The sequence below is a fragment of the Cotesia glomerata genome, linkage group LG9, assembly GCF_020080835.1.
Source record: "Cotesia glomerata isolate CgM1 linkage group LG9, MPM_Cglom_v2.3, whole genome shotgun sequence".
NCBI lineage: Eukaryota > Metazoa > Arthropoda > Insecta > Hymenoptera > Braconidae > Cotesia > Cotesia glomerata.
In genome coordinates this window covers 5192429-5216381 of record NC_058166.1, presented here as the reverse complement: position 1 = coordinate 5216381, position 23953 = coordinate 5192429, and the positions used below count along the sequence as shown (strand labels likewise).

The 23953-nt window shown below is 34.6% G+C and overlaps 2 long non-coding RNA genes across 2 annotated transcripts; one reads left to right on the top strand and one right to left on the bottom strand.

Moving 5' to 3' along the window:
- Positions 1–16075: 16075 nt before the first annotated feature.
- Positions 16076–23655, bottom strand: LOC123271383. The gene is made up of 4 exons (XR_006510855.1): positions 23645–23655; positions 18752–18754; positions 18409–18425; positions 16076–16276 (listed from the first exon to the last, which is right to left on the bottom strand). It is a non-coding gene; the product is annotated as an uncharacterized LOC123271383 (long non-coding RNA).
- Positions 16687–17156, top strand: LOC123271769. The gene is made up of 2 exons (XR_006510952.1): positions 16687–16838; positions 16923–17156. It is a non-coding gene; the product is annotated as an uncharacterized LOC123271769 (long non-coding RNA).
- Positions 23656–23953: the final 298 nt, after the last annotated feature.

Sequence of the window (23953 nt, the reverse complement as noted above, 5' to 3'; positions counted from 1 at the left end):
TGGTCATTTGTTCTTCGTCTATTGACTGTGAAACGGCGTGATTGTCGTTGTTCTAATCTTCTGACTTCATTGCGTTCAGCTCGTGTATCTTCTGGCTCTTCTTGATGCAATTGCGCCATTCTGACACGTGCATCAGTATTTTGTTGCTGGATTTGTTCTTCTGTTCTTTCGGATCTGCTATTTCGCAAGTTTCGAGCTTTACTTGTACTGCGGCTCAAATCAGCCCCTTTGCGTTTTCTTGGCATTGCTCACTGTACAAAACATACATAAATAGAATTAATGAAATTATTTAATGATGAAAAATGTTAAAAATATAATTAGGGCCAAGATTTTTGCCGCAGTTTTGAAATGATTAGTTTTAATTTATGAAATTATAACAAAAATATAAGTTTTATGGAAAAATTTTTCAAACAAAAGTAAAAAATTAAATTTTATGAAAACATTGTCTCTTATAATTTTTTCATACAACCAATATTTCCATTGACATTTCAAAATAAAGATTCATAATGATTGATTTTTTGGAAACTATGAAAATCTTAATTGTTCAATTACATTTTTTTAATAAAATTAAATTAAAATTACATTTTTATAAGATCAACAACATTTTCGATATAAATAAAAAAAAAGTATACTTACAACACAAAATCCGTTGTTATTGGAAGCTCGTGTCACGTGTTGAGTACTTTTGAGGTTATAAAATCACTTGATTAACTAATCGTGCAAAATACACTCAAAATTGATAATTTAATTATTATTGATAAAATAGGAATGATTAAAAGTTAATATGAGAGTTACACTGAGATAGCAAAATAATAATTGTCAACGTTACTACTACACTTGATGCATAAACAATAATGATGGCCGACAACTGTGTAGGGAGTGAGAAAGAAAGGAGACCGGCTTCGTTCTCATCCCTACTCCGTGCTGTTTACTGGGTCAGAAGTGACACCTGTAGACATCTGGCGGGGATAACTAATTAAATGACGATTGATCAGTTTTCGACCGGAGAGGAAAAATGATTAAATTACTAAAATGGCTATTAAAAAATAAGGGTTGATCGTAGAAGGGTGAAAATTGAGGATTGTATGTATTTTTATATGTTGTATCATAAAAAAATAGAAATTAAAAATTTTGTCTAAAAAATAAAAAATAAAATTTAGGGGTGGACTACCCCTAACATTTAGGGGGATGAAAAATAGATGTTGGCCGATTCTCTTAGATACCGGATAAGCACAAAAAATTTCATCAAAATCGGTCAAGCCGTTTCGGAGGAGTATGGCAACGAAAACTGTGACACGAGAATTTTATATATTAGATATATATATATATGTATCTATGTATATATATATATATATATATATATATCTACATATTTTTCTTTTGACAATTTTTAATTATAATTAATTTATAAAAAAAAAATAAATAAAAACATTATAATAATAATTAAAATGAAATATTAAAAATAATAAATTAAATTTTTAATAATTTAATATAAAAAGGGTTTATAAGAATATTTTCTTTACAAAAATTTATTTATTTCTAAATTCATTTATTTTGGGAGTGAATGCGGAGTGAATTTTATTATTAATAAAAATTAACTCCTTCTCGGAGTAAATATCACTCCCGCTGGGAATGAATCAATTAAAAATCATTCACTCTTTATTCACTCCGTGTTCACTCCGCAAATTTTTTACAGTGTATTACTTCGACACAAAAAATTAATAACGCTATGATCAAACTAATCCCAAAAATTTTGTAAGTAGGGATTAAATTGTTTTCGGTTACTTCGTCCATTTGTTCAGAAGCTTCAATTCTTTCTTTCTTTCTTATTTTCTTTAATTGATTAATCGTCCGGTTTCTACACAGTAAAAAATTTTTCGTCATTGTGTAGAGTGCTAAAATTTGTGTGTTGAATATTACACTCTAGTGTGTAAAATTTAACATTCTAGTGTGTTAAATCAATAAATCAATGCATGAGAATGTTAAATTCTACACAATAGAGTGTAATATTACACAATAGAATGTAATATAATACTCTACAAAATGACGAAAAATTTTTTACTGTGTATTTACAAATGTAAATAATGCTGTGAAGCGGGAAAGAATAGGAGTTACGGTAATTATTACGTGAAGCGTTCTACATTCACGTAACAGGATATTGGTAGGAAAGGATTGAGAAAGGAATGTGGAGAGGATCATCTTAATAATTTATAAACCCGGAATCAAATACTCTCTGTCCGATTTTGTCAAATTTCTTTTTCAGGGCCCAGTTCTTCCGAGTCCACGGTGCATAATGATTTGTAAAAATTGGATTTTTAGACACATACAAGTTTGAATATCTTTTCATTAATTTTAATAGTAAATGAGTTCTATAAATACAAGCGATTGTAGAATTTTCAGGAGAATTCTTGGCGCATTTAATTAGTTCAACACTACTACAAGAATGCAAGAATTTTTTATCGTCATCAGTAACATATATATTTTGGTTTAAGATATCTTGATGTAAGTCCCGATCATAAAAGACATGAAAACGATGATCGAACAAATTTTGCTAAATGTCAATACTGTAATGAGACGGTCCCGCTCGAAGAGCCTATATTTCATTCTGAATAGCTGAAGATGCCGAAAAAATAAAAAAAGATGCTATAACAAACACAATCCGCATTGACAATCTACCGAGAGGCGCCATTATTCCCATATTAAATATCAGACTAAAAACATCTAGAAAAGAAACACCGAATGCAAAGTAATTATGTATTAGTATAGAAATAGCAACTGATAGTATAACGATGATCGAAAGTAAAATTATTTCATAATTGTGTTCGCTGACAATTTGACCGGTTATTGCCAAGAAAGTCCGTTTTTGAGTTAATATTAAAAATTTAATTTCCTCATAATAAGTCACTATATCAGTATATTTATAATTAGTATTCGTAATAGGGATTTTTCCTTCGCTAATATCGCAATCACCACTAGCTAATGCTTTCAAGTATCCTCTTTTCACAGTATCAACAAAAGAATCTGGATGAATAATAAATATAGATGGTGTGATATTCAAAAAATTGAAAAAAGAATATACAGATGACATTCTTGAATTTAGAAAATTGATAAATTTACATTCCTAACATCAATCACATCATCACGAGTAGCATTTGGTAGTTGATATGATATCGTTGTCTTAATTTTATGATCGCCTAGCGTTTTAGATTTGTCAAAGGTAATGTTGTAACAAACTTTCCGATCTATGATTCAAAATAATATTTCGTTAATAAAAAGTTATGAATAAAATGATTTAAGTATATGAATTCTATAAAATTTACCATTATCGAAATGTTGATGAAATAGTGTTCCCTTCTCATTCTCAGTAATTTCTTGACTAGTTATTTCAGCACTTCTCCATGGATATGGTGCATAGTTGGTAAATGGGTTGTAATTGTAGATTATCAAATTGTCAGAATCAGTTTCTCGACACAAATAAAAAGGTGACAGTAAATCCATCTTCCACAATAATTTGAGAACTTCATTAGCGTTGTCACAAAAATTTTCTATTTCAACTATAAAAAAGAAAGATTCCACACTCCACGTTGTTGTTGATCTTAATTTATTGAACAGCGTTTTTAATTTTTGAATTGATCCAGAAACCGACAGTAAATATGTCGGATATCTAAGATTGAACACCTGAATTTCTTTGGATTTAAAATTCTTATCAAGAATAATTGTAGGTGGCTCTACGATTTTCCATGGAATCTTGTGAATTTTATCATACAACTCTTCAGTAATAACAACAGGATTGAGACGGTCAGAAAAACATAATTCAAGAAGTCCTTTCTGTAAATTATAAGTCAGTGAAAAAATCAAGCTAATGGGTAAATACTTAAAAGTACAAAAATAATCAATTACCACATGGCTGAAGAAATGATCATCTAACTTGGCTTGAGGCAAACTGTAAGTCTTTATTTGACTGTAAGACACTTTTATTAACATAAAAATCAATATAATCTCTTTTACTCTCATTTTCACAATCAATATAATTACATCGATTCAACTGATTTTTTTTTTTATTAAACGATTTATATTTCTCAACTCTTAGGGGTCGGAAAATGTTATAACCACGCATAACAAAATAAGCAAATATGCAAAATGAGTCTGATCGCTTCTGAATGTCTATCGCAACTGACCTAATATTTGCTACAACAATAAAAAATACCTTAGTTTTTTTACGACATCAGGGACGAAAGGGTAAAATGAAGTCAATCATAAACCGTTTTAAATCTAAAAAAAATTGTAAAAAATCATCAAAAATAGCAAAAATCGAAGAAAATTGGGATTATCTTGGTATAAAAAATTTTGTGGACCCGGATTGATGAAGAATTTTATGTAATTTAATCTGCTTGATCTTATTCTGCAATAAATTTAGTCCATAGTCCCATCAAACATTCATAAAATTGCAAAAAATCGATTAAATAACAGAAAATTGCTGCTCCAAAAATGGAAAAAAATCTTTTAAACACAATTAAATAAATTTCTTGTATTTTTTATTAAAAAATACAAGATTAATATCTGAAAATGCAAAAAAATTGTAAAATCTATGAAAATGACGTATAAACAGAATTAGAAGAATGATTTTCCAAACTTTTAAACTGTTTTCCGGTGGTATCGAACTCTTTTATTTTCAAGTGATCTACGGAGTGGATTTCTCTTTCGTTGGTTATTTTCTTCTGGTATATCTCTTTTGAGTATCCAGCAATAGTCTGTCATCATATTGATATTCCAATTTCCTTGATACCTAGTTTCCATTTCACTTGTCACCCTGACCAGACACCGATACTGGGTTTCCGAATCCCCGCATCGTAAAGTACTCATCACTTATACTTGTCATGACGGCACATACGCCGTTAACCCAGGGACTCTGCCAGATGGTTCTGTTGCCCACCGTCACCCCGAGGAGGTGCCCTGATTGCAAGTACAAGCGATCATGCAATGAAATGAAGTCTGCACATCGAAGAAGTTGAAATCCCAACACGATGGCAAATTTTTACTAAATAAAGGAAAAGGTGGAAGAAGAGGTGTCCACGTCGTAGATAATTTGAGAATGAAACAGTATACAATACCCTCGAAAAACCGTTAAAAATCCAATTTGTGTACATTCTCGGATCTTAATCTTGTGTTTTAGAAATAAAAAATACAAGAAATTTATTTAATTGTGTTTAAAAGATTTTTTTCCATTTTTTCAGCAGCAATTTTCTGCTATTTTATCGGTCTTTTTCAGTTTTATGAATGTTTGAGGGGACTATGGGCCAAATTTATTGCAGAATCAGATCAAGCAGATTAAATTACATGAACATCCTCGTCAATCCGGGTCCACAAAATTTTCTGTAACAAGATAATCCCAATTTTTCACGATTCTTGCAAGTTTTAAGGATATTTTACAATTTTTTTAGATTTAAAACGGTTTATGATTAAAGTACGATCGAAATTAGTATTTAACAGATCAAAATACATGAAAATTATGCTTGCCTTAGATCTCAAAATTTTTTTTCTTGCCAAAACATCGAATTTTCGGTATTTTTGGGCGTTTTTTGCAATTTACTCGAAATTGAAGGCTGGACGGCCTAAACTGACTTGAAATTCGTGTTCAGCGAGTCAAAAAATATGCCCGTAGATAGGTAGCGCCCGGTGTACAGACAACTTTTTTTTTTGTGTGCCGGTGTTTTTAACTTCCCGCTAAGAAATTTGAAAATTTTCGAAAATCGGAAAGTTATTAGTTCTACTCTGTTTTTCAAAAATCCAGTTTTCAGTTTTTCAAAAATCCTGACTATTCCCGCGATAATGTCTGTATGTATAGGTGTGTGTGTGTGTGTGTGTGTGTGTGTGTGTGTGTGTGTGTGTGTGTGTGTGTGTGTGTGTGTGTGTCTCCTTGTCTTTATCCTTGGAAAAAATATCATTAAGACAAAAAATCCGCGGGGTAAAATATTTCTAAGTTCAATAATATTTTTAATATTATTGTATGTGTATAGATATATGTAAACCTTTGATAACTTTTGAACGGCTTGACTAATTACATCGCGGTTGGCGTCATTCGAAAGGGCTTGATCAAACTTAGATTTTTAAGATGATTTGGACCGATTCGGATCAGTTGATTTTTGGAGAAATCTCAAAAGAACTACGAAAAAAAATTTTTTTTTATGTAGTTTTTTTAGAATAACTTTTAAATAGTTTCACTGATCGATTCAAAAATACTAATCAGCTCTTTTAACATTAAAAAACCACATCGATTGCAGCCAAGCTGGTCAAAATCGGTTTATTCGTTCGTGAGTTATCGTTGACGAAAAAAATCGAAAAAAAGTGATTTTCTCGAATTACACTGGAATTTCTGGTCTGATCAATTTGTGTTTAAAAGTGTATCATAGATTTATGAAAACTGTGTCGAACGCTGCTAACCACGTGAAAATCGGTTCATTCATTTAAAAGTAATTGCAGTTTGAAAATTTTAATAATACACGGAAAAAAGAAAACTCGAAAAATTACAGTATAAAATGTAAAATCGGTCCTGTCGTAATCAAAACTAGAAAAATTACAGTTTGAAATAACATTTTTCTGAATTCAATTTTTTAATTAAATATTCAGAGCTTCAATGTAAATATTACATTCTACAGTGTAATTCTTATAAAATCTGTAATAATTACAATCTGAAACTGTAATTTTTCCAGTTTTCATCACGAAGCGCCACGTTGTATTATATACTGTAATTTTTCGAGTTTTCTTTTTTCCGTGTAGTGTTTTATTAAACTTCTATCAGACTTTTGAGTTCGAAGAGCTCAAAAGCTTAGAACAGCTAACTATTTGAGCTTGGAGAGCTCAAAATAACACATAAATTATATTTTTGAGCTCAAAAAGCTAAAAACGTCATAAGTGCAATTTTAAGCGCTTCGATATTGAATTAGCGGGGAGTTGCAGGGGTGGCCTTCAGGGTCAACCGTTTTCCTAATTTTTTTTTTTTTTTTACCAAGAACTGTGAAAAAAAGCCGCATTTTTTTTTTTAATGTTTGCCATTTTGTTATTTATCAATAAATATTAATCTCCGTAGCTGGTGCAATAACTATTTATATTGAAGGTAAACAATTTTGGTTTTTGGGTTTTAGATGAGCCATTATCAAGTTATCACGTACGTCAGCGCCATATCAACTATAAAAAATATAAAAATAAATTTAGAAAATTTTTTTTTGTTACTCAAGAGTGTATTTGATGATCTGTATAAATTGTATCTGAATATATATAATAGTTTCTGTGTTATAAAATCATGAATATTGGCTTTTTTTCGAGCGCTAGAACCAGAATGATGACCCCTTATACAAAAAAAAATGTAATTTAGTATTTAAAGAATTTTAAAGTTTTAAAACAAAGATCGATAAGCAAAATAAACTATTTAATCTTATAGGGAAATTCTGATTGTTGATAATCCTGTAATGCATCTTCATTGTCACTCCTCTTTTCTTCTAGGGGCATTCAGATGTAGGAGGGATAGTTTCCGGTCGCCCACGTTTCTTCTCCGCGACCACTGTATCTACTTTGTTTTTGCAACACTGAGAGACGTGTCGTGTAAAAGTTCTTTCAACTTTCATCAACAACTTTAAATTTACCCTCTTCGGCCCTAATGATTTTACTATTTTATTTTTAACAATCATTACATAAATGAATAATCATAAAATTGCAAAAAATTTTTTGAGTAAACAATTAAGCTTCAACTCTGCTACACCAAAAAAAATATAATTTGCATCTTTCAGAAATATTCATTATATTATAATACTTTTGTTTATCTTCACACTCAAGAAATATTTTTTTTTAGAGACCTTCGGAGTCTTTCAATATACTTGAATTGACCTCCCTGCGAGTCAAGGACATTTTTAAGGCCCATTCCAACTATAAACACACAATGAAATATTATACAAATCTGAAGTGAGCAACGTTAAGAGATAAAAGACTAGGATAGACATCAGTTTAATATTATAAAAATACCTGCTGTGTACCTATCAACCAATCGTTACTGTTTTTGATGGATTCAAGGGTTTTGTGCTATTTTTTTTTAGATCCTCCAGAGAGAGAGAGATGCACATTTAATCACAAATTTTTCTTTTGAAAAAAATTAGCAATGATGTAATAACAAATTAATTGGTTGAACATTTCAAACAATTTTATTTCTTAGCTTTTTTGTTAAAAAAAAATTTCTAGATTTGGGAAAAAAAAATTTTGGATCAAAATTCGCAAGTTGTCTGTCTAAAATTGTTTTTTTTCCAAATCAAAAAAACTATTTTTTTTTTTTTTAATAAGAGAGTTATTATAAGAAAAATTTTTATATCTTAAATTAAGAAATAAAATTGTTTAAAATATTCTAATAATTAATTTTTTGTGACAATGACCATTTTTTTTTTCAATAAATTTTTTCTCTTAGTGTTGAGTCAAAAAAATTTTAATTTTTCTAACTTTCTTCTTGATCAAAGATCAAATCTCACAAAAGTTTACTTTAATAAGTCTGTACATTGAGGCAAAAAATTTATTTAAAAAAAAATGAGCAATATGATAAAAAATTAATTTTTTGAAAATTTTAAACAATTTTATTTCTTAAAAAAAGTTGTCTAGATTTGTAAAGAAAAAATTTTGGATGAAAATTTGCAAGATTTCTGTCGAAAATTTATTTTTTCCAAATCAAAAAAAACTTTTTTTTTAATAAGAAAGTTACTGTAAGTAAAATTTTGTTTAAAATTTTCAACAAATTAATTTATTGTCCCATTTTTTTAAAAATAAATCTTAGATCTAAAATGAATAAATAGATCTATTGAAAAATTATCGAAAAAAGTGAGGAATATCCAAAAATAATAAAAGATGAGCAAGATATAAATAAACAAAGACGCATCTCCCACGCCGTAAAGTCGTTATTATATCCCATAGCGTATTTTGCCCATGGGAAAACTGGACAGGACTCTTGCGCCAGGGCCTCAAGGTAAGTTCCCGTACCCACACGTCTCTTGAAGCACATACACACTTACAAAGGACACACTCAAGCGTCGATTTGAGATATCGCGGGGAGCGTTAACCTCAAGTCTTGTTCTCTGGTGGTACGCGTGTGCGTGTCGTCTCAGTCTCAGTCTTAGTCTCAGCTCATGTGCATATATATATGTGTAAAACATTAACCAGGTCGTTGAGAGAGAAAGAGGGTGTGCGTATATATGCACTCCAGCGAGACCCGATAGATGCTTGAGGAACAGGGTGCGGTCCAACCTACCTTGGTTCTTATAGAGCTCATGAGCTAACCTACCCATAATACTGTCGCGGTAGGTATATACGTCCTGCCACTGCCTGATCCTAAACCATATTTGCATCCACGATCCAGGACACGTAAATACCCTCGGACTAGCCCGTTCAAGCTAACCAACTGTCCCGCCTTAGCTTGCCTCACTTTTTGCTCATCTTTCTTTTTTTATCCTTTGTTTTTTTGTGCTTGTGCAGTTCTTTTCTTTATACGTCGCTTCATTTTGCTACCAGTGGTATTGCACAAATAAGAAAGAACTCACACTGATCATGATCAGTAATATTACTTTTTATTGCACGACTCATGATGCGAAGCATCAGAGAGTGCTTGACGATCGAAAAAATTTTTTTACCTTATTTTGGCAACTATATTTATTATTATTCCCTTGTAAGTTCACTGAATCAAAATATTTTGCATACTACTGTCAAGATAAATTGATGGATATCTATTCCGTACTTTTCAAAAATTGATTTAGTGCAATAGATACGGAAAAAAAAATCAAAGTAGTTTGAAAAATTTCCCCGTACGTCACGTATGAAACCCGTAAACACTGTAACTTGCCAGAAAATCCATTAGTTGAGTAAAAAAATTTTTTTTTAATTCTTTGAAGGAATTGTAGATGCAATTTATAAAATAAAAAAAACCCACAAGACTGTATGTTTATATATGTCGTGTGTATTTATCACACTAGGGGCGCCTTCACATTACCATCCTATTTCATCTGATCATATTTTTTTTTCAATTTTTTATTTCTTTATGATTTCATAATTAAATGAACATTATGAGTCTTGCATTTTTAGATTTTTCAAACTTTGTTTATTCTACGTTCTACACCCTGCTTGTATGTGAGATCCCGGGAAAGGCATACATATATGATCGAAGATCACATTTTCTCAGATCTAATCATGTATAGTTTATATAAGATCATAATCACGCATGATCTTATACACAGAAAAAAAATTGACTTGAATCGAGTAAATAATTTTGAAGAAAAAGTTATTTTTTTCAAATTAATGTTAAGACCAATTCAAATTAATAAAACCATTGTTTATCAACTGATGGCAGATTTTATTAATCGTCTTAAAATGTATTTATTTATTAAGATAATACCCCGATAAATTTTGATTTTTTTTTTTTAAATTTATTGATCTGCAGAAGAAAAAGGTATTTTTGCTATTTAAGTCTTAAATTTGTCAAACAAAAGAAATCAATTATGTCTAACGCAAAATAAACGGTTAATTACTTTTGAATTTTATTTTAAAGACGAATAACTTTGAAAGGAGTGAATTTGATGAAAAATAATAAGAGACCTTTTTTGTAGAGCATAAAATTTTACTATAAAATAATTGTTTGCTTTCTGAAAAAATTGATATTTATGGTGGTTACCAAAATCCAGAATCAAAATTAAAAAATTGAAAAAATAAATTAATGTTTAAGGCTCGATTACAAGGAAACGACTCGTCCTACGTTAATTTACTAAGAGAGCTTTTTTATAGGGAATTTAATTTCCTTTAAGAATATGGTAAGAAAAAATTTTTAAAATTGATGATGTACGGCTTTTGTGTTAAGAATGCAGTAGCTGTTAAAAAACTAATAGTCGTAACGATACACCCCTTAACATGATTATTAAGGTCTCAAACTTTCACGATATTTTTTTTTTCATCATCATGAACGATATTTTCACAGTACCGTTAAAAAAAAATAGTCGTTTTTTTTGGCCCAGTCTAATATAAATATAATTAACACAATTATTACAATATTCATGATTTCTGACCGTTGGTCTCTACTCACATTCAATACATATAGTATTTGTTTATGTTTTATATACTTTATGAAAAATAACATACAAGATATTTATTATTTTTAGGAAAAAAGTTTATAAAAACCTAATTAGATTTATAAATTTATTGTATGACCATTGCAATGGTTGCTAAGATATACTTGGTTATAAATACAAAAAAGTCCTTTTTTTATTTACATCCTGATGAAAATTTTCAATACTTTTTTTTCGATATTTCTTCGGATTGCGTGATAAACGCGGCTCTTAAAAAGAGGGTGAAAAATTTGGAACTTCTCTATACTTCTTAATTTTAGCAAGGACTATTATAGATCGAAGAAATTAGTCTCTTAAGCCAAGATTGCGAAGTTCGACAAAAATTTTCCAGAGGAAGACAATCAGATTTTTTCAAAATAAAATTCTTGAATCAAGATAGTTTTTCGAACAATACATAAAATTTTAAACTTCTTAACTATATTTCATGATATCTAAATTCATTATTTTTTATTTTCTACACTGATGAAAAAGTCAACTTGATTCAAAAAAGAAATTTTGAACCATGAGCACCATTATGAAGAAAATGTGTTTTTTGAATCACGAAAAAAAATTCTTGAGCCAAGTAATTATTCTTGACCCAATAATTTGTTCTTTTGACTTAAGAAACTCATTTTCTTTAAAATGGTGTTCTTGGTTCAAGATTTCTTTTCTTGAATGGTTAACTTTTTTATGTGTACTACTCTTATAGCATAATCATTAATTTTTCTTCTTGTGCACATGCGCTTATGACGATACGGTTTCGCGCAGACGCGTGGGCGAATAAATCTCTTATGGCTATTGATTAGCACAGACGTAACTTGCGTCCTGGTATCTCTTGCAAACCAGATATGAAAATTGAACAGAATGTATAACAAAATCCAAAAATCTTTAGTTACAACGTCGAGACAGGACGCCGATTCGATCTGGAATATTTATTATTTGTTAAAATAAAAACAAAAGTTATATGCGTATACCCAAACGTCGAACGAGATAAGATTGAACCTTCGCGAAAGTTGTGAACATGTTACGATCATGGTTTATTCTGGTAGCGAGTAACTTATTGCTCACGTAATACTTCTTTTTTTTTCTTATTGTGCTACTCTATACTAAGAAATCTTTCGTAAAAAAAATTTACTGATTTCAAATAATTTTTGAAAAATATTTGAAGATATTTTTTCAAAAATTTAAAAAATGACAACTTTATCTTCAGTGTTATATTTGAAATCTATATTTATACCAATATGTGAATCTTTGGATTTTAAATCGTTTTTTCGTTATAACTAATAAGCAAAACTTTTAATTGAGATGAAATCTTTTACAACGTAATGAAGATACTCAGATGTAATTTAAATCATCAATTATCTTTTAGATCAATTTTGAATCATAAAATCTAGATAATTTTAAATGTAACAACTAAACTGAAAAAAAATTAATTTGAATCAAGAGAAAAATTCTTGAATTGAGAAAATAATTTTGAATTTATAAGTTTAAAAATTTTTCTACTCACATGAAGAAGATGAAGTTCTTCAAAATTATTTACTCGATTCATTTTTTTTCTGTTTATAAACAAAATAAATATTTAAGATTCTTATTATTTATTAATATAATTTTCCAATCGAATTTAAAAAATAAAATTATTTAATAATCTATACTCCTGCGTAAATATTAAAATTTTGTCTGTAGAATTTTCAAAAGTTCTGTTCCTAGTATAGTTTTCAAGAACTGTAATGAAATTCTTTCAGTTGAAGAATAATTAATCTTAAAAATTCATTAAAGTCACTCGCTTGAGTCGTTTTTATTCGAAATGCTCGATAAAAATAATTCATATTGGAAATTACTAGGGTAAAGGAACCAAATATTGACCAGGCAGCATAAAAACTTGATTTAAAAAAATCTAGTAATTTAATTTTATATTCAGTACGTAATTATCAATTTTTAATTATACTTTAAATAATAATTTGCGCATGCATATAAATATATGCACTTGTTATAATAAAAAAAAATTAGAAAAACGGCCATCCCTGCAACTTCCAGCTAATTCCATACCTAGGTGCTTAAAATTGCACCAATGATGTTTTTGAGCTCTTCGAGCTCAAAATACAATTTATGTGTTATTTTGAGCTCTCTGAGCTTAAAGAGATAGCTTTTCTATGCTTTTGACCTCTTCGAACTCAAAAGTCTGATAGAAGTCTCATAGCACAACATTTTTTGAATTTTCAAACCGTAATAATTTTTGAACGAATTAACCGATTTTTCACGCAGTTGGCGGCATTCAACGCAGTTTTTTCAGCCTTATAAAGAATCTTCAAGTTTGAATTGATAAAACTAGGAAATTCGGAGTAATTCTGAAAAAACCCATTTTTCGGTTTTCTTTCGTTCACGATATTTCTTGAATGAATTGACCGGCTTGACGGCGATCGACGTAATTTTTCGATGTTAATAGCTGATTAGTTTTTGAAATTGATTGGAGGAGCCGTTTAAAAGTTATTCCAAAAAATGTCGGAGTTATGTTAAAAAAACACTTGTTTCCAAATATTCCGTGGAGGATATGTGAAAATTTGTGTGAAGTTTTAACAAACTTCTATCAGACTTTTGATCTCGAAGAGCTCAAAAGCATACAAAAGATATTTCTTTGAGCTCGGAGAACTCAAAATAACACACAAATTGTATTTTTGAGCTTAAAGAGCTCAGAAACATCATAAGTGCAATTTCAAGCGTTTAGGTATAGAATTGGCGGGAAGTTGCAGTGATGGCCTTCAGGATCAACTGTTTTCCTAATTTTTTTTTTAAGTGAATTTCGCATTTTTTTAATGTCATTATTACATTGAAAAAATGTGAAATTGACAGTTTTAGATTGACAGTTTCCACAATGTGAAAATAAGATTTTTTACTTTGTAAAATTGACATTTTTGGGTTGACAGCGGTAAATCTGTAAATTTGTCAGTTTTTTCTGTAATTTTGGCAGTCTCTTTTTCCGTGTAAGAACTCAAAGATAAATTTTTCAAGATTTGTATTATTTTTATACGGCTTTATGTTTTTTAAAGGTATCTTTTCCGTTATTCCATGTAGGAGTCCCCAGAGTTGAACGACGGGGCCAAGCGTGCGCCAACACTGGGACGCCAGGCTTGGCGTCCCAGACTTGGGCCAAGACTAGGCAACTCAGCCTTGGCCGTTTCTTTGGTGAACCAGACTTGGGCCAAGGCTGGGTTAACTAGCCTCGGCCGTCCAATGGCGCGCCAGGCTTGGGCCAAGACTGGCTAACCTAGCTCTGGCCACAGTGAAGCCAGATCGTGAGCAGAAATGTCCCCTTCCCCAAGCGAAATAACACGGTGCGTAATGCTGGGTGGGGGTATTTTCTGCTCACGATCTGGCTTCACTGGCCAGACTAGCCATTTGATGGTACGCCAGATTTGGGCCATGGATGGATAACCTAGTCTTAGCCAATCAATGGAAAATCTAAAATTAAATAATCATTAAGTAATATAATTTTTAACAGTAAATATTTTTTGTTTAACTAATATTTATTAGTTAATGCTACAATCAAAAATTTATTATTTAACAAAAACAATTACATATCATCAAGATTGATATGGTATTAAAAAAATTAAAATATAATAATTTACAGTTGAATTTTTAATATTGATAATTTTAAACTTTAAAGTTTATAATAAAATATTAAAAATGTACAGAACGATTTACAAAATCTAAAGTAATATAAGAACTTGACTCTTGCATTTTTTTACCTGATAAACATTTGTAAAAAATAGTTAATTTTCATCAAAACACAATATTAAATATCATAAATTATATAAATAATAAACTGTCACACTTCGTCACCTTATAGATTTAGTTTATGAGAATCATGAGATTCAGCATATCGGTCGTACGGTGTAGGGATTAGTTATCGGTCTGGCAGGCGCGCGGCTCTGGTTCGAATCTCGGTTAGGACGGTTGCGGATTTCACTTTATTTCTTTAATTTGCGAAAATTAGGTTTAAATTAAGAGTTAAGCGGTCTGAATATGCGTTAGCTCTACATCAGAAATAAAATTTAAAAAATTTTTGAAAATTACCTATGGCTGAACCCTGGCAACTAAGCTTGGCCCAGCCATGGCAACCAAGCTTTGCCCAGTCATGGCAACCAACTGTGCCCCATGTTATCATTCCAGACTTCCACCAAGGCTGGGCCAACTCTGGCTTACAAGCTTGGGCCAGAGTTTAACAGAGTTAGGCCAAGCCTGGGCCCGTTGTTCTTTGCTATGTGGGATATGCTTTTATAGAATCTATAACGTGAATTTTCCTGACGACAAGATGTCCTATCTGTGTATATCATACATATTGACAATAAGCTTATTATAAGAATATGATTTTTAAAATTATTCTAAAAATTAAAGTAGGTTGTGAAAAAGAAAGAAAATCAATGAAATCTAACAAAAGTACATATGAAGTACTTTATTGATCAGTTTTTCGTGAAAATAATTACTATATGTATATCATAAGAATTATTTATATGTTAATATATATATATTATATACCTATAGGTATATTAACCCATGTTTTATATAGATATTTTTCCTATGTTTTTGTGGGAAGTATTCTAATGTCAACAAAGAAAAATCCCCATTTTTATATAAGCAATTCCTATAAAATGTTATGTAATACGAAAGCAAATTGTTGAACCAAAACATTTTGATATAAATTTTGATAAGCAAAGCGAACATAAAAAATAATTTATCAAGTTGTAAAATATTTACATTATGATAATCAAAAATTATAATTCTGATTTTTATGAATTTTTTGATAAAAAATTTGATTTTTTGCAATCGGTACAGATTACAATATTGATACAAGTTTAAATTTAGAATTAAGAGTCCGGCTGATTACTGTAATATTTTTTTAACCGCAATTGAACATCAAATAACACATGAATAAACAAGTCAAATATTAATTACTGATCTATTTGTTATAACCAATGACCCACAGCAACTGAATATAAAGCGACTCCCACGAGCAGTTAATACATCATCTGACATGAGTACCTTGTTCAGAAGACGCTAAAAAATAATCCTGTACAGAATGTTGTACTATTTGATAGCTTTTTGTACCATTGCTGGGCTCGGAGCTTCAGCTCAAAATCAAATCACTCCAGATAGAGCCACTCAATATGGAAGCACTGAATCTTCTTCTTGTCCTTAAGTCCGTCCTTTCAACGTCGACTTAAATCGAGTAAGTTTATCGCTTTAAATTAATTGATTTATTAAAATTCATAAACTGCATTAAAAATAGTTTGTGGGAAATCAATTTTAGTCCTAAGAATAATTTCTTTCTTTAGTTGTCTGGCAAATGGTTTTTACAATTGATTAGCAGCAACACTGGTCTTCGACAAGATGGTGAAACTTGCAAATGAGATTTCTGGGGCCGGCCTGACGGAAATAAAGCATGAGTTGTTTTGTCTGCCTATTCACCATAGTATGAACATGGCTTTCTATAATCTATTATTCATTTCTTATTTAATGACAGATTTTACTAACATAAATTTTGTGGCTCAGCCTGGGCCGTTTTTCAGAAGTTGTTGCTGATCTTGAATTTAACCGTAATCAATACAACATGACCATCGTAGTACCAGTTATCGAAAACGTGACGGTCAAGCACTACATTCTTGATACAGATTATTATAGCTACGTCATATATTACGCATGTGTCAACGATGGATACAACGGGTAAGTTTTTATAGCCAAAAGAAAGATAAATCTATCAGGATTTTTCAACGCTAATTTTTAATGCCCGGTGAATAATTTTTGTAGTATTCCCGCAATTTGGGTCAAGACACGAGACCAATTTCCAAGATTTTCGGTAAAGAACGTAGTTCAAAATGCCTTGAGAAGAAATGGTTTCCCATACATAGACTTGACTCAAACCTGGCAAGGAAAATGCTATTAAAGGAATGATTATATCTTTGATGTCATTTAAAGTGTAAAACTATATATATGTATAAATATATCCATATATAAACCAAATAAAAAAATAACTAAAATTAACATTTGACTTCCATACGTTTTATTTATACTTTTTTTTTGGTACTTTATAATATCATAATTAAACAGTAAAATTTTTGGAAACCTGGCGAGTCCTGAAAAAAAGATATTAATATTTACATATTTTCGCCTTTACCATTGATCCTTATGGAAAATCAAAGACTTTATTTTATTTCCAAAACTGGACGTTCAGATTCTTATAAAAATTAAAACAACGAGAGAAAATAACATCTAGAATATATTTAATAACAATCAGTATGGTTTTCGAGCATATGAGAATATTTATTAATGAAAAATTAGATAAACGTCAGACCCTGAAGGCCATCCCTGCAACTTCTCGCTACTTCCATACCTAGGTGCTTAAAATTGCACTAATGATGTTTTTGAGCTCTCCGAGTTCAAAAATACAATTTATGTGTTATTTTGAGCTCTCCGACCTTAAAGAGAGCTTTTCTATGCTTTTGAACTCTTCGAGCTCAAAAGTCTGATAGAAGTTTCATAGAACAATATTTTTTGAATTTTCAAACCGCAATAACTCTTGAACGAATTGACCGATTTTGACCAGCTTGACGGTGATCGACGTAATTTTTAACTTCCCGCTAAGAAAACTTTCAAAAATCAGGAAGTTATTGGTTTTATCCTATTTTGCGAAGATTGAGTTTTCATCAGATCTCGACGTTTTAAGGTCACAGGCAGCTTCCCTGACTATTCTCGCGATGGTGTCTGTGCGGCTGTATGTGTGTGTGTGTGTGTGTGTGTTTTTTTTTTTTTTTTTTTTTTTTTCAGAGGGGGGAATCCTTTTTGCGGATTCCAGGCATAGCTGTTTTGCCTGAATATGTGAAGACTCGATGCAGCGTCATACTAAAACTCGACGCTAACGCCCCTACTCACTAAACCCTAAACCCCTTTTCTTCTTTCCTAATCCCTCATGGGAACCGCCGTCAGGAATTACTTCGTGAGGGGAGGAACTAGCTACTGCTCTTCCTTCTGGTGGCTAAGGTGTTAACTACCTTCCTTCTATCTTCTGATATTTGCTCTTCTTCTTTCGATGGAACGCAAGTCTTTGAGGACTTCTGTTGCAAATGTGTTGGTAGCGTTCCAGGCAGCTTCTGATGACAACATTGCTTCCACTAGTGAATCTGGTTGCATTCTCTGGTTCAGAATCCTCTCCAACTCTTCACGCTGTGGATCGAAACGAGGACATACAAAGAAGACGTGCTCCGCATCTTCAGCAACTCCTGGGCAGGATGGGCACTCCGAAGAGTCATCGTGCTTAAAGCGGTGTAGATACTCTCGAAAACACCCGTGTCCCGACAACATCTGCGTAAGATAGTAATTGACCTCGCCGTGATTCCGGTTAAGCCAAATGTCGATCCGAGGTATGAGGCGGTGCGTCCACCTACCCTTCTCTGCAGCATCCCATTGTAGTTACCATCGGCCTATGCTGTTCTGCTGTTCTTCAATTCTAAGTTCTTCAGGGCTCAGTGCAGTTGACCTTTTTCGTTGGTAAAGGGCTCGTCTTTCCTCTGCTAAAACTCTAAGAGGTAGGGTTCCGGCAATGACGCACACTGCTTCTTCTGATATAGTACGGAAGGCACTAGCTACTCGTAGGGCACTCAGTCGATACATTGGTCCAGCTTTTCTCCATGATTCTTGGGTTTCCAGTGCATCAGCCCAAATGTATATTCCGTAAGTGAGCACTGATGTGACCACTGATGACAATAGTAGCCTCCTGCTCTGCATTGGGCCTCCAATGTTAGGCATCAGCCGTGCGAGACTAGCCCTCACTACTGACGCTTTGGCACTGACGTGTTCCACCTGCTGCTTGAAGTTGAGTCGGGCATCCAGCATCACTCCCAGATAACGGATAAATGGTTGTGATGTGATTTCTTGTTCTCCGACTCTCAACTTGATAGTTTCTACCGTTTTTCTATTGGTGATGAGCACTGCCTCGGTTTTATGCTTGGCTAGTTGCAAGTTCACCATGTCCATCCACAAATTGACTCGTCTAAATGTAATATCAAATGCCATTTCTATCTCTTCGAAGTGCTTTGCGACGATCACGACAGCTACGTCATCCGCATATGCTACAAGTTTGACTCCCGTAGGCAATGCTATTCTCAGGAGGCCATAATACATGATGTTCCATAGCAGAGGACCTAAAACTGATCCCTGTGGCACTCCTCCGGTGATTTCGTACTCTTTCGTACCGTTTTTCGTGTCATATTTCAGAACCCTATTTGTGAAGTAGCTCGCTACCATTCTGCGAAGGTATCCTGGTACGTTTTTTTCTTCTAGAGCCCGCATAACGCAGTCCCATTTAGCGAAGTTGAAGGCATTCTTGATGTCCAAAGCAGCCACCAAGCAGTATTTCTTCTTTCCACCTTTCCATCTCGTTCCGGCGATTGCATCCTTGGCTGTATCAACAACCAATTTGATCGCATCCAGAGTTGACCGTCCTTTTCGGAAACCACACTGGTTCTCTGCCAGGAGTGGATCGACTACAGCCTCTATTCTCTGATGAATTATGCGCTCGAATATCTTGCTGGCCGTGTCTACCATGCAGAGTGGTTGGTATGATGACGGTTCTTCCGGCGGCTTTTTCCCTTTCGGAAGTAGCACTAGCCGTTGCTGTTTCCACTTCTGGGGAAAAGTCCCTTCCTTCAGGCATGTATCGTAAACGTCCAGGAATAATGCCGGTGCTGCCCTAAGGATTGATTTCAGGGCAATATTAGGGATTCCGTCCAATCCCGGCGCCTTATTATTCCCTACTCGATTGCCTGCCTCTATCAACTCGTCCAACGTGATAGTTGGGATGTCTTCAGGGTTGAGCTACTCCAACTTGTAGGTGAATACCGGCTGTTGGGGAAACAGCGCAGTAACAATCTTCTCTAGGAGCTTGGGACACGTAGGTGATGGCATTGGCTGGCATTTCAGGTGGGTCATAACCACCTTATACGGTCTGCCCCATGGATCTTTCTCTACTTCTGCGACCAGTTCCTTCCATCAGCGTCTTTTGCTTTCTTTAATGGCTCTGTTTAGTTCTCGACGGGCCTTTTTACACTCTGCCAGCAGCTCTGCGGAGTTAGGTCGTCTGTAGCCACGCTGAGACTTTCTTCTTTTTTTGAGACACTTTGAACGTAGAATGCTAATGTGATCGTTCCACCAGTGCACCGAAGATCTTGTATTCATGCCACGTTTCTGAGACATACTGGCGTCGCAAGCCTGGGTGAATCTTCTCATTAGGTCCTTGGTCGTCTCTTCAGCAGTTTCTACGATGATCGGATCGCACTCTAGGGCTTCTACTAAAGCAGTGAGGTCAAGAGATTTAACTCTCCACCCAATCGCGCTGGCGTTCCTGTTGACCCTTGTTAGATTCTGGCCAGTTGATATTTTCCATAGTATCGCATTATGGTCAATGGCTGTGTAGATGTTCAATACTTTCCAAGAAAAACCTCTTCGAGCTAAGCAACTGCTGACAAATGTAAGGTCGACAATTGAGTTTGCCTCTCCCTTAGTATACGTTGGCGTGTCACCGGTGTTAAGAAGGATCACGTCCAGTGTGGCCATTGCCTCGAGAAGTGCTTTTTCACGTGTATAAGTGAACTCTTCAGGAAGGTCAAGGAAGTCTTCAAACTGTTCATTAGAGAGACTAGGTGGTGCATAGCAACTGTAGAAGCGGAGGCCATCTACCCATGCTGCTACGAAGCCGACTTGATGACGGCTTTGTTAGTGCTGTCGGATTCCCAGGGTTGGTTACTCAGGTGTCTATAAGGCTCACTTATAAGTACTACGTCTGCCTCTAATTCGCGCACAGTTTGCATGAGCAGGTCATGCGCAGCCTCACAATGATTGAGGTTGAGCTGCAATATCTTCATGTTCTTGGCTTTGTCATCTTCTGGAGCGCTTCTTGGAAGACGGGGCATTTGTTCGTGCCTGCATGGTGAGCCACCTTTTCTACGCCGTGCCGTTCAACGCACAGTGTACATTTAGCTGGATTTTTACAATCAGCAATTTTGTGTCCTTCTTTTCCGCACCTTATGCAGTGCTTAGACCGGTCGACTTCGTTTTTGCACTGAGATCCGAAGTGCCCAAAGTGCCAGCATTTGAAGCATTGTATAGATCTCTTCGTTGCTCTCATTCGGCAATTGACCCAGCTGATCCTTATTTTGCAGTTTCCTTCCAGTAACTTTTATGCTGCAGCTGCTGGCTCTCTAGCTAGCTTCCTCTTCTTCTTCTTAGACTGTACTTTTTCCCAATCAGACGCCTTCTTAGGTTCGTCACTCTGCTCTGCTACTCGTTGCGGAGGGCTTTTTTTCAAGTCCTTCTTCTTTGTGACTTTGTCGGTTGGCTCTGGCGAATTTCGGTCCTTTCTCTTTCCAGGCCTTGTGTCAGTTTCACCTTTGTCCTCAGCAGCAGATTCGCCGTCACCATCGGCTCCAGTGTCCATTGCTTTTTCAGTCTCAACTTCACTTTGAATGCGTCGTCGTGATGACTGCCACTCCTCGTCCAGTTTCTTGAATCTTCCAAGAGCATTGACTACACCGGTTGTCTTGGTCTTTATCTCCTTGTGGATATTGACCTTTGTTTGGACAAACTCTTGCAGCTCAATGGTCAGCTTTTCGAGGCGCTCCAGCGCTTGCGTTCCCTTCATTTCAGCGCTTGCTTCAATCGCTGCTTGTTAGGCATGAAACCCGTTTTCACTTTTGTTCATTTCCTGTAAATTACTCATACTTTTTGATTTACCAGCGCATCGTACGGAGTGGAGCGGGTTGTCATAACTAGGAACGGGAGAGAAAGGAATGTGGAGAGGATCATCTTAATGTGAGTTTATAGAATATGCGAGAAAAAATTATTAGATAGCTCGGACTGGGATTTGTACCCAGAACCTTCCGAAGACATGTCGGCTACTCTACCATTTGAGCTATCTGGTCTATACTAAATTTCCTTTCGCTTATTCTATATACATTAAGCCACACCGTCCATCTTACGGTCATTACCACTCCGTCTCACACACACACACACACACACACACACACACACACACACACACACACACACACACACACACACACACACACACACACACACACACACACACACAACTTAAGGAGGACGCAAATGTCATTAGTACAGGACCTGAAGAAGACCTGGAAATTCGCGATATTGACGATACTACAACTAAAGATGACATTCTAACAGCTTTACAAGAGGCAGCTGGAAACGATTGTGGTATAACAGTAGAGGCCATTAAAATTCGTAAGGTCTTACGTAGCAGAACACAAATTGCGTCGGTGACTCTGGCAGCAACGGTAGCGCAGAAAGTGGTAGGAGAACACGGTAAGATTAGGATCGGCTGGACCAATTGTCGTATTAGAACAGTACTAAGACCAGTCCGATGTTATAAATGCTGGCATTTTGGACACCGTGCGGTTCAGTGCACAAGTGAAGTCGACCGCTCCAAACTTTGCATTAAATGTGAAGAAGAGGGACACAAAATCGCCGAATGTAATAAGCCTGCTAAATGCGCACTGTGTGCGGATCAATCCGGTACAGAGAATAACGCCCATCATGCCGGCACAAGCAGATGCCCAGTATACCAAGAGGCACTCAAGAAGATAACTGATAAACGAAAATGAGAATACTGCAGCTAAACATCAACCACTGTGAAGCGGCACATGATTTGCTCATGCAGACAGTACGTGAACAGAAGCTTGACCTTGTGCTTATATCGGAACCGTATAAACACCTCGGCGGCCAACCATGGGAAACTGACTGCACCAAAAAAGCTGTCATATGGTCCTGTCGCAAGCTCCCCTTCCAGAGTGTCGTTAACAATGGCAGCGCCGGCTTTGTAGCAGCATCGGTAGATGGCATCCGCTTTTACAGCTGCTACGCACCACCTAGCCTCACTATTGTTGAATTCATGGACTTTCTGGATCGACTGACGGAGGACGCGAAGCAGTACTACCCAGTGGCAATAGCTAGAGACTTCAACGCCTGGGCAGTGGAATGGGGCAGCAAACACACCAACGCTCGAGGTAAAGAACTACTGGAAGCTTTTTCTACGTTAGATGTAGTATTGTTAAACAGCGGCGATGCGCCGACGTACACTAAAGGAGACGCAAGTTCTATTGTGGATCTTACTTTTGTCAGCAGCAGCCTCATCAAAGGAAACTACGACTGGAAGGTGATGGAGATCTACACGGCCAGCGATCACAATGCGATTCTCTGGGAAGTATCAAAGGACCAGAATCCTAGAAGACCGGCTAAGAAACTTGACATCGTTGGGTGGAAGGTGAAATCCTTTGACCCAGGTGCTCTAGTAGCTGCCCTAAATAGTGAACCGCTTACTACTGGATCTGCAGAAGAAATGACCAAGGACTTGATGAAGAGAGTGACCCAGGCTTGCGACACCTGCATGCCCCGTAAACGGAGCATGAACCAAAGACCTTCGGTGCACTGGTGGAACGAACACATCAGCTTCCTACGGAAAGAGTGTCTCAAGAAAAGAAGAATATCTCAGCGTGGTTATCGGCGGCCTGACTCAGCGGAACTAGTCGCAGAATACAAGAAAGCTCGTCGACATTTAAACAAAGCCATCAAGGATAGCAAGAAGAACTGCTGGAAAGAGCTAATCAACGAGGTGGACAAAGACTTGTGGGGTAGACCTTACAAGGTAGTCATGGCACACCTGAAATATCAGCCAATGCCGTCTCCTACGTGTCCTCAACTCTTACAGAAGATCGTGACTGCGCTGTTTCCACGACAGCGCGTTTTCAACTATCTGTTGATACAGG